The sequence below is a fragment of the Macaca nemestrina genome, chromosome 4, assembly GCF_043159975.1.
Source record: "Macaca nemestrina isolate mMacNem1 chromosome 4, mMacNem.hap1, whole genome shotgun sequence".
NCBI classification, from domain to species: Eukaryota; Metazoa; Chordata; class Mammalia; order Primates; family Cercopithecidae; genus Macaca; species Macaca nemestrina.
The window spans coordinates 178,367,835-178,380,384 of NC_092128.1; the positions used below are offsets into that span (position 1 = coordinate 178,367,835).

At 40.2% G+C, this 12,550-nt stretch overlaps 1 protein-coding gene across 21 annotated transcripts in view; it reads right to left on the reverse strand.

The window, feature by feature from the left end:
* LOC105472675 (RUNX family transcription factor 1) overlaps positions 1-12,550 on the reverse strand; it is a 1,100,727-nt gene that overhangs the window by 536,378 nt on the left and 551,799 nt on the right. The gene's annotated exons all lie outside the window — the stretch shown is intronic.

A 12,550-nucleotide genomic window follows, 5' to 3' on the forward strand; every position in this document is an offset into this window, starting at 1 on the left:
CTGTAGCTACCCTTTGGCCCTCCAAATGTTCACATTCGATCTACGCCACTCAAAAATAGCTACCAATGGAAGGCACGACCTTGGGCTGACAATTTATTTAGGAACCAGCAAGGCCAGGCTGTCCTATGCCTTTTAGGTTATTCTCTGCGTTGATTCCGGTCAATAGCCTGTTTTAAGAAAAGCTTAGGCCAGATTTAAAAAAAAGAAAATCTGCCTTCCCTTGAGTAAACACGGTAACCTGACAGCTCCAGTGGGTAAATAATGCACTTTTTAAAAGCCTTTCCAAATAGGTCTTTATCCAGCAAGTGGCTTTTATAAGCTACCACTCTTCCTAATATCTACTTATTCAAAACTTCTTAAAAAATGATAGACATCTATTGAATCTGAATTTTCTGGCTTTTCTTTTTTTCTAATTTTAAAGAAGAAATGTATGTTTTCCTTTTTGGTTAGAGAAAAAGTCTTTCTTGAAATATGATCCTCTCAGATAAATAATGGCAATAAAAGTAAATGGAAAGTGGGAAAGAACACGGTTTCTTAGTGCAGTGTGCAGCACTTTCTAATTGGAAAAGGCTAAAAGGGAGTTTTCCTTGGAGGCCTCCCATCTGACTTGAGACCAAGCAAAACAGTGATTTGCTTATGAGCATCGAGGTCTCTGTTTCCCTTGTTAAAAGGGAAGCTAAGAATGGAAGAAATGTACTAAGTTGTAAACCTGTATTATGGCCATGATTTGTGTGGGTATTTCACACATTATGGTGAGATATAGAAATTACAGAATACAATAAGCGGTAAAGACCTTTGAAGTCGTCAGTCAACCCTAGGTGGAAACTGAGTCTCTCACTTCTGAGTCTTGCTGAAGATCACAGCCACCTTCAGTCCACATTTTTCACTCTTGCTAGCATAGTACTCTGCTCATGTTGAAACACTCTATTTTTCCACTTAAAAAGAAATCTGGCTGGGTGTGGTGGCTCACGCCTGTAATCCCAGCACTTTGGGAGGCCGAGGTGGGTGGATCGTGAGGTCTGCAGATCAAGACCGTCCTGGTTAACACGGTGAAACCCCATCTCTACTAAAAATAGAAAATAGCCGAGTGTGGTGGCAGGTGCCTGTAGTCCCAGCTACTTGGGAGGCTGAGGCAGGAGAAAGGCATGAACCCGGGAGGCAGAGCTTGCAGTGAGCCAAGATTCCACCACTGCACTCCAGCCTGGGTGACAGAGCAAGACTCCATCTCAAAATAAGAAAAAAAAAAAAAAAAAAAAGAAATCTATCCAGCTTAGCTGAGTTTTTCTGGAATTTTGAGGAATTTATGCACTTATCACAGTGCACATTTATGCACTTATTTGGGTTTGCTGATGGTTTTAAAAGCCAGAGCTTTGGTAGTTTAGGCCCTCCTGAGGTCCTGAGATCCTGTTACCTCATCAGTCATCAAAAATGGATATTGTTGCTCTTTTCAAGGGTCTTCTCATTTCCTTAATAAGAAATAATAATTCAGTAATGTTTTCATAATTACTATGAAAATAATGTATTGTAGAGAAAAGCAAGAGCAAGACTGGCCTATAACTTAACAGTAGCACTATTTCTGCAAGAGTGTGACTGTCCTATGATTTTACAGTCTCACCATTTCCTCTGCCTCTCTCTTTCTTTCCTTCCCTCCTACTCCATTCTCATTTCCTTGCTGCTTTTGCCTTTTCGTTTTACATTTTCATTCCTGTATGATATACATGCAGATACAGCACCCAGCTCAAGAAAACAACATGAGCAGCACCCACAGAAGCCCACTTGGGCAGCCGTAACACCACAGATCGATTTTCCTGTTTTTCTTTTGATAGAAATGGAATCTTCTAATGTACAGCTTTTGTGTCTGACTTCTGTCCCTCAAGCTTATGTTAGTGAGATTCGTCTGTTGTAGCAGGTATTTTTTTTTTTCTTCCATTTTAAAATCCATTCCCTCCCCATCTAGGGTACATTTACCTCGATCTTTCTTACTGGTACCACTCCTCTTCCCTTTAAACAGGTAGACTTTGACTAAGGCAGATTTTCCTCCATAATGGGGGTAGGCCTTATCTAGCAACTTGAAGTTCTTAATAGAAAAAAAGGCTGACCTCACCCAAGCAAGAAGGAATTCTGCCAGCATATTGCCTTTGGATTTAAACTGCAATCCTTCTTGGATTTCCCGCCTACCACCCTCTCCTGCAGATTTTGCACGTGCTAGCCTCTACTGTCCCACGGACCAATTCCTTCAAATTAATCTCTCTTTTGTGCTCTCTCTCTCTATATATATGTACATCCTGTTGGTTCTGTATCTCTGCAGAACTCTGACTAATACAGCACTTCTCCCCACTCCCAAGCCCATGGAAGACCTTGTTTATTGGCCAAGACATTCTTTCCAGATGAGCCTTCAGAATCCTCCTCCACTCAGTCCTCCAGATATCCATGGCCTGTCAATAAGCAAGTTGAAACATCCCTGCTATCCTTGCATGAGAGCAACGGTTCTCAAGAGGGAGAGGGTGATTTTGCCCCCCAGGGTATATTTGGCATTGTCCGGAGATATTTTTGTTGTCACAAATAGGGGAGAGGGAGTGTTGTTGGCTTCTAGCAGGAAGAGATCAGAGAAGCTGCTAAACATCCTACAAGGTACAGGACAGTCTGCCATTAACAAAGAATTACCCAGCCCCAAGTGTCAGTAGTAGGAAGGTTGAGAAACATTGAATTAGAGACTCACTCAGACTCAACTATTGAAAGACAAACATCTCTTGGATGAGAGGTATCTTAGTCTCTATCACAGCAATTCTATATGATTTAGAGAGAGTTGCTTCTCAGTAATAACCCAAAAAATTATTTTGAAATTCTGACATAAAGTGAATGTAGCATAACCTTTTATTTTACCCTGTGTGTGTGGAGCTACTACTTTTAGCCTTGTCTTCTCTCAATTCCTTTCAAAATTGAGTTTCCTTTTACTGTTCACACACTTGAGCATGGACACTTTCTTCCTAATACACCAAAATCCAGGCTGAAAAATACTCGTCAGAGTCAACAAATCCCCTTGAGCAAAGGGAACATGCTACAGATCCTGGGAAAGAGGAGATTGGAGGAAATTGATAAATGGCAGGCTCCTGTGCTATGCCATCAACAATAACAAAATGCGTCAGAAGAGCAGAATGAAGTCGTCAGTATGGACTTTCCTCACTCCTGGCAAACAAAGGGCTTTCTAACAGAGGTTCTCCCAGCCCAGCATTCCCCATGGGTTAGGGCAATGCACACGAGGTCTCCCTAAAGATGTGAAGCATTTAGCACTTGGTAGAGGAAACCCTGACCATGGGCTTGCGAGATGAGGCTCTATGTCTTTCAAGGATGTACTGAAATGATTGCTACGAGTTTTCATAAAAACTTTCAACTGCTATATTCTCTATGGCACAGTACAAAAATGAAATATTCATAGTAGGTAATTTACTGGATTGAAAAACCAAATTTTAAGTACAATGTAAGTTATAATTTAATATATTCATAACATAAGACATGCAATGTACGCAGAAAAGAGGTGTAAGTTAGGGGAGAATGTAAATTAATGTCTCATTAATATGGAATTTTACTGTATTTTAGAGCACAATGTGAATACCCAATAACCAGAGTGGAAAGAAATGGGTAATTCTTTTTATAGTGACAAATTTTCATAAGAAAAGTATGTGAATATTCTCTGGAGATGATAAAGGCAGACAGAAATGAAATAAGAATAAATCATCTTGGAAATTCATTAATGTTGCTGCAGAATATCAGAAAACCAGCATGAGAAACTGACACGTTCAAATTATTATAATTACGTTGGCTGTATTAGAGCAGTTCTTTAATAATGTTGCCAACGAGAAGAAAGTTGTTTACTTTTCAGTTTGGTAGTTTCAGAACTGTCAGTGATTAGCTAAATAAATAAACATGTAAGCAAATTATTTTTATCTCTTCCTGTTATAGTTAAGTAGCTGGTCAATTGTCTTCAATAGATTTTCTTTCTAAAAGCTGCACGTAAGAAAGGAAGGTCAACAGATCCAGCACTCTGGCTTGAATTTCAAGACCCGGTTGGCAGTATTTCAGATGTCCTTAAGCCTTGATGACCAAGATACCTAATGAATGAAGTACAGCTATGATGCACAGAACTCTTGGTTTTGAATCACAATTGCATTGCACAAGGTCCATGGGAAAAAAAAATTAAAATGTCATCCCCTTTTTCCCAACATATTCCTAAGAATGTCCTAAAATTGTGCAGATGTTTCATGCTCCAAATACACATGACAATAATTGTTGGTGAAACGAAGCATAGGTAGGAAGGTAAGTTGAAGCTGAAGAGACAGAGCAATGTGTCTGGATGTTGGATTATCTGTGGACTCAGCTGATCCATAGACTAAGAAACAATCAGGAAGTCACAGTGGAGGATCTTAGCAGATACGCACACATGTGGTAAAGGCGAGGTCGGGATCTGGGCTGCAGCAGATGCAGTTGAGTAGGGCTGGCCGTGCTGGTTGGCTTCTGCTTTTTGTCATACAATACTACAGCTTGAACTAAACTAATCTTTTGCAGTGGGTCTGATGAACCTTGCTTATTGGCAAATTGGCATAGGCTGGCCTGCTCCTGTTGTATTCACCATTTCTGGGAAGTCAACATGAAATTCATTAGACTTTTGCATAGCCAGAAAGTGTGTTCCTACATTAGCCAGTATTGTTTCCCCCAAATGAGCAACATCCTCTGGTGACTCAGCCAGGAGCAGTGCCCTTTGTCGCATTAGATGCTTCGTGCTTTGGATTGGCATAACACTCCCTTGATATCAGCCTAATTTCATTCAAGTGTAGCCCTAAAATTCATCAAGTAAGTTAATGTTGTGGCCAAGATTTGACTTAAACTCTAGAGGAGTCAGATCTGGCTTCAGTTCTTCCTCTCGAACCTCCAACATGTCCTTGCTCAGGTTACCTAACCCTGTGTCTAGTTCCCTCATCTGTTACAGGGCATGATACTAGCAAATATTTATTGAGTACTTACTGTGTGCTGGGTCCTATTCCTAGTAAATGCAATACGTCATCTAATTCTCATAATAGCAACCCTACAAGACAGGTACCATTATCACGCCATTTTACAGATGAAGAAACAGAGGTCCAGCACACCAGCGGAAAGTGGCAGAGCAGGCACTGGTAGCCAGGAAGTCTGGCCAAGGCCTGTGCTCTCACAAGTGTCTGACACTGCCCCTCTCTAATTTCAGTACCGCTTTGCTTCTCACCAGGAAATTGTTTTGGCTCACAACAGCATCTGCCTCACAGTATCGTTCTGAGGAGGAGATGAGCCAGTGCACACAGGGCACAGCAAACAAATTCACGTGTGGATTTAACACATATTGATTGATGGCCCCTTGTGTGTCAGGCAGTGTTCTAGGTCCTGAGTATGTAAGAAAATCAGAGCGATTGCCCTCCTGGAACTTGTAGCCTAGAAATAAGACAGACCACAGCCAGATACATATGCCTTTAATAACACATCAGTAATGCCATGAAGCAAAAGAAAGCTGGGGCAGAAAGTGACCGTGTGGGGGGAGGAGAGGGAGCCCGGATGGAGAGGGGAACAGAGGATGCTTCCAGTAGAGAGAAGGACTCTGTGAAGACATTGCCTTTGAGCCAGGCCCTGACTGACAGGGAAGGAAGCCATGTGAAGATCCGGGGGACATTATTTTTTATTTGTATAATAAAATTAATTATGTGCTAATTTCTTAGTTTAACCACAGGGAGTTCTTGTCCTCCTCCCCAACCCAGGGCGTAATTTCTTACTCTTTCTCAAAACTCAAACAACGAGAGAAGAAAATCTGAAAATTCAGATGGAAAAGAAAAAAAAAAAGCTCTTCTGAAAGGTAGGAAGAGACTAGTTCACACAAACTCTGGAGCTATCGTGAATGGAAAAGAGAACATTTCCATCTCCCATTGATCACTGTAATTCACAAATTCTCCTAAAAAAAAAAAAAAAAACCAGAAACCACAGTTGACTATGGTTTTGTTGGTTTCACTTAATTCCCTGACCCTGACTCCTTGTGTAGCTAAAAGCATGTCATAATCACAGTAAATTCTGCCTCTCTTTATTCCATTAGAGGGAACCTGGGTCATTTCAAACACGATCTTCCCATCCAATCTTGATTTTACAATGCTTTTCACTGAAGATTAGAGTTAATGCTTTTCTAAGAGGTTTGTCACAAAAGGGAGCTTAATTGGGGTTCATTTTCTCCATCCGCCCAGTTGTTCCATAGCCTTACTTTTGGAAAGTGTGTCTATCATGAATGATTCATGTTCTACAGGTGTGGATTATGAATTTAGAGAACCAAGTCACCCAGGAAAGGAAAAGCTACCTTAGCTTCTGAGAGACAGAACCACAGAACTCAGTGCAGTGGGTTGAAGAGCGCTCCCCCAAAAGATGCGCACATGTCCTAACCTCCGATGCCTGTGAATGTAGCCTTGTTTGGAAATAAGGTCTTTGAGGATGTAATTAAATTAAGGAGCTCAGGATAAAATCATCCTGGATTAGGATGGGCTCTGAATCTAATGACAAGTGTCCTTTGAAGAGAAAGAAGAGGGAGGTTTGAGACAGAGAGACACAAAGGATAAAGCCATGTGAAGACAAAGGCAGAGATGGAGTCATTCAGCATCAAGTCAAGGATTGCCAAGGAATGCCAATCAATGCCAAGGATTGCCAGCAGACACCAGAAGCTCAGAGAGATGCATGAAACAGATTCTCCCCAGAGCCTTCAGGAGCCAACCCTGCTGACTCATTGATTTCAGATTTCTGGCCTTCATTGTGACAGAGTAAGTCTCTGTTGTTTGAAGATAGCAACTTTGTAACATTTTGATACAGCAGCCCTAGGAATCAAATGCATTTGCTTTGAATGTTTAACATTAAATAAAAGAATAATAGTTAAGAGTCATTTAATTTCTTGAAACAGTGAGGGATGTGACCCAGTGTCAGATAGCAATGTCAGTTTTATATGGACTTTACTGGGAGAGAAAATGGCTGTGGTGGCTACTGTTTGTGTTTACGTAGTACCCCATCTGCTTTACCCTCTCTTCTGGAGACAGATGCAGGCCATGGTCCCAGTCTCACAGACTGAGACCCACAGTCTCAGTGGGAAGCTGAGATCACAACCAAGGCTCTATGTTCTCAGTGGGAACACAGTTGGTGCTGGATGTGGTCCCTCATGGTGTGGCCACCATTCTGTGCATTGCAGGGCCAATAGCGCTCCTGTCCCTGCCACTAAAATATCGGTGCATGGTCCCCAGTCACTGTGACAAATGAAAACACCAAGTATTTCCCAGTGTCCCAGAGGGGGAGCTGAATGGCCCTGGTTGAGAGCAGTGGCAGATAAACCTCAGCATTAAAGTCTCTGGGCTACGATGCCCTGATGGATTCATGATCATGGTAAAAATTACCAGCTGATGGCAAAACTAGAATGTGTGGGAATCTGCAGGATATAACCCAGTGTACCTCTGGGCCCTTTATCGTAATGTTTAAAGTTAAGATCGACCAAATCCTTTCTGACTCACAATTGCTCTCCATGTGTTGTGACATTCAATTATCTTACAAACGAAGCTCACTTTCTGATGACCCAGTCCATCTCCTTAGGGTGACTTTGAAGATTCTGTCACAATCCCTCAAGTTCTAATGTATAGCTTCGCTCTTAGACAGTGATCTTACTTCTAACTTGCTTGAGGATCTTTAATTTTTCTGGAGTCGGAGAAATACTGGAGAGGCAAGAGATGAGACTTGAACCCCGAGCCAAGAACCAGGTCCCAGAGGACTTGCTCTGCACTGGCCCTTCCACTGCAGCCTTGAGGATTCAGAGAAAGATATAGATCAGGGTGACATGAATGGGTACATGTGGCCATGAGACAGGATTGGAATCTACAAAGATCTGCTGGGAGTAAGAGGTAGATGTAAAGACTGAGACAACTGGCCAAGGATGGGACCAAGATAGCAGCAATGAAAACAAAAGGAACAGAAAAAAGTCAAAGGATAACCAAAAGGTAGTACTGAAAGCATGCAGACTCATTGGACATAGAGAATAAAGGAGGGAGGAGAACAAGGATGTCTCATTAAATTAAACTTTCTAAATAATTTAAATTGGAACACAGCTAAATTTCTTTGATACTTTGGGGAGGCTTCCTTTAAACATTTTGAGTGTGTTTAAAGAACATCATGGTTAGATAACATCCCAGACAATGATGCGGATTAAGCAATTCAGAAATTTAAAGGCTCCAACCATTAAATATTTTAGAATATCAGCTAAGGAATATATTCTGGAAGCTTTATGTTCTATTATATTAATTATCCCCCTCAAGAGCAAAAAGTGTTTTAAAAATTATTTAAATGAAACTCAATGTTCTCTCCTAAGGCAAAAGGTAAAAAACATGTATCAACATAAGGAAAGTGCACACTTTCAGCAGCTAAGAGGCCTCAGTAACCTACATGACAAGCCTGCCCCCTTGAAGTTCAAAATTAGTGAAGCCACACAAGGTACACAGCTAATTCACTATGGATGAAATAATGGGCAGAGAAAGAGGAATGGTAGGCTCATGAGCACAAATAAAGCATGTAGGTGAAATAATTGAAATGAAGCCCTCTTTTTTACACTGCACACAGTGTGAAATGTGAAGTGGGGAAAGTTGATTGTCCTTAACAGGGAAGTATCAGCTTCCTCCCTACAGAGAGTTTAGAAGAAAGAGAAGCACAGAACTGCAGAGCTTGCCTTCTACATAAAACCTGGTGCTTAGGACAAGGGTCTCCAGCTGCATTCATGTTGCTACAAAGGGCATTTCTTTTTCTTTTTCATGGCTGCACAGTATTCCATGGTGTGTGGGTCTATATAGACATGTATATCATTATTATAGAGATAGAGACATATAGGTATCACGAATATACATATATGTGATATATATACATGTGTGTGTGTATGTAACAATTTCTTTATCCAATCTGCCATTGATGAGCATCTGTGTTGATTTTATGTCTGTGCTATTGTGAATAGTACTCTGATAAACATATGAGTGGAGGTGTCTTTTTGGTAGGAAGCCATTATCCTAAGTGAATTAACACAGAAACAGGAACCCAAATGTCAACTAAATACCACATGTTCTCCTAAGTGGGAGCTGTACATTGGGAACAATAAACACTGGAGATTCCAAAAGGTAGGAGGAAGTTGGGGGAAGTGTTGAAAACTACCTATTGGACACTGTTTGTTACTAGAGTGATGGGATCACCAAACTTCAGCATCATGCAGTATACTCATGTAGCAAACCTGAACAAGCACTCACAGAATCTAAAATTTAAAATCAAATAAAATACATTAATGTAAGAAAAAAAATTTAAAAATTGGTACTGACATGTCCAGAATCTTAGGAGAAAGTAGAAATTTTAAAAATACCACCACAAATATCAGTGTTTTTAAAGTTTCAAACATTTCTGTATTTAACAAGTATTGGTGCCTTGAAATTGAGTTTAAAGAAGACAGTTCTTGATTTGCGCTCTTGTGGGCACAGGACAGGGGACAAACCCCTTCCCAGTACCACGATGAGATTTTGAATTATGCACAGGTAAAGAAAAGGTCCTGCTAATGTAGAAATGTTTGGAGACTTTGTTCTAATGAACTGAAAAAGAGGTTTGGGGGGACATGACTTAGGAGTGAGGAGAGGGGAAGCCCAGAGAAGCAGGTGCAGAGCTTCTACCCGGATCCCTGGCTGGATTCAGCTTCCAATATGCCTTGTTTGTCCCCGTAGCATTAGGACACATTGAAAGCTTCCTCACTGAAGAATACGGATATTTTATGTAGAGAAATTGATTTTACACTCCTTTTGCAAATCCTGAAGGTCTGGCCATGCCAGGTTCTCATTCTCACAAGTCAGCAAGAGCAGTTATGGAGGAGATAATCAGTTGACCTCTCCAGCTTTCTACTTTGTACATGACCTTGTGAGTATTTCTGCCTAAGAGTTACTTAAGAATATGGATATTTTACATAGAGAAATTGATTTTACACTCCTTTTGCAAACCCTGAAGGTCTGGCCATGCCAGGCTCTCATTCTCACAAGTCAGCAAGAGCAGGTATGGAGGAGAGAATCAGGTGACCTCTCCAGCTGGCCTCAGTGCCACCTCACTGCCACCTCCCTGCAGTCACACACAGCCTGCTCCACTCATTCGCAGGCCTGGGTTGGTCTGCATTTACCTTGGCCCCATGGATTAGAGAGAAGATGACCAGCTGTCAACATAGCTGTTGAGGGATAATCTCTGGGCATTGGCAGAACTACGGGTGACCTCTGTGTCCAAACAGAGAATGCCTCTGGGGAGGAGACCATTTGTCCCCTACATAATGAGCTCCAGTGTAAAATCCAGCATGGCTCAGGTACGCTGAACTTTGGAAACCTTGGAAGCTTCTGGAAACAGTAGGCTAGAAATGAGCACTGACAACTCAAAACGCATACCTGCAATGGAAGCTGAGTGAGTTTCTCCAAGTGTTGTCAGGGGAATGCCTGCAGCCACATGGCAGCCAGACAGAGAAAAGAACAGGGAAGACAGCACACACGGGGACCACAGAAAATACTGTATGTGTTCTGGGGGTCCAAGTGGGAGTTTAAAACTGTCATTCAGGTGGGAGGCTTAAGTTCCTGAAATTTAAATGTTAGAATAAAGGCAATGCCTGGACATACGAGATGCATTTTAAAAGTTTTCTAAACTATGTATATTTTTAACCTAGAAATTCTACTTTTAGTATTTTTATCCTAAAAATATTAATGGATGTGTATAGAGATTGTATTGAAATACATTATTTTATTTATTAAAATTACATAAATTATATATTATAAAATTATGCATGATATATAATATAAATCATAAAATGATTACTATTGAATAACAATTATGTAAGTATAATGTTAATTGTAACTTATAATGACAAAGAACTGGCAACTCTTAGGATCTGCAACAGAAGAACATTGTTTCAATAAATTGTAACATCCATACAACAAATTTCAAGTAGCCACTAAAATACTACCAGGAAGTTATTTAGGGTATTTCAAAGCATGTCACAAAAATAATATGCATGGCATAATGCCATTTTTATTTAATATATAAACACACATAGGGAAATATTTAAGTTTATATACTACATTAGTTTCCTGGGGCTCCTGGAACAATTTTCTGCAAATATTGTGGCTTAAAACAACAGAGTTAATTTTCTGACAGTTATGAGGACAGGCGTTTAGCAGTTTCACTGGATCAAAATCAAAGTATGGGCAGGGCTGCACTCTGAGGGCTCTAGGAGGTAACCCGCCCTTGCCTCTTCCAGCTTCTGATTGATCTAGTGTCCTTGGCTTATAGCTGCATCACTCCAATCTCTGCCTCTGTCTCTTTGTGTGTCTGATCTCCCTCAGTCTCTCTCTTATGAGGACCCTTGTGCTTGGATGTAATGCCCACCAGGAAAATCCTTCATGTCAAAATCATTAACTTCGTCACATCTGTAAGTTGCTTTTACATTGTAAGGTCACATTTATAGGTTCCATGGACTCAGACCTGTTATTTTTGGAGCACCAATATTTCATCTGCTGTTTTCCTAATCAGTAAAAGATATTTTTTCTTATGTCTCTTCTGTTCTTTCTTAGAGTAAGTATTGGGTAACTTTGTAAGGGGAATTTATTTGAAGTAGATTATACCAGACAAAGTATGAATTTCTACTTTGTACATGACCTCGTGAGTATTTCTACCTAAGAGCCAAAAAAGAAATAAAAGTACCAACATGAAAACTGTCTTTTCCCTTTAGAGTATTAAAAACCTTGTTCAATATTCAAGACTTTAAAATGTTTTAAAAAATAGAGGCATTCAATATAATTGATTTTATCAAATACTAGTTTGGATATTACAGAAAAAATATGTAATTTAGAAAAATCCAAGAAAAAAGAGATGAAGGTGCCCTGACAGATGACTCTACCTGCAAAAAAAGGAGAGGTATGTTTAATGTGCAAGAAAAAAAAAAGTATCTATTTGATAGGTAAGTGTGCTTTCAAATTTTGAAAGGTCTTTAATATTAGGAAAAATAGTCTTACCAAAAATGGAATCTTCCATTAAAAAACAGGAACTAAAGTAAGTATCTGTTTCAATGCTGAAAAGTGAATGATGAAGAAGGCAAGTCAGAAATTCATTTTAGATGATGAATATGTTACATTTCCAAAAAGAAGGTAAGACACTAGAACAGAGGAAGGTAAAACAGGAAGTCCCCTCTTGTTTCCTTATTACGTGTTAGTTTCTGAGTTAGATGTAAGGGGAGATATATGTTTTGGACAGGTTTCTTGTCCTCAAAATGTATAGTTCAGTAAGAAAGAGATAATTAAGCCGTGTTGAGGTGAAGCACTATGCAATCAATGACAGGAGAGGCACAAATCAGTTCCTTCAGAACTGGAGGTGGCCAAGCTTCCCCTTGAGATATAGGGTTTGCAGAATAGATGAGGCTGAGTGAAGAAGACAGAAGGTGAGTAGTCCATTTTTGAAAAAATTAGAAGGA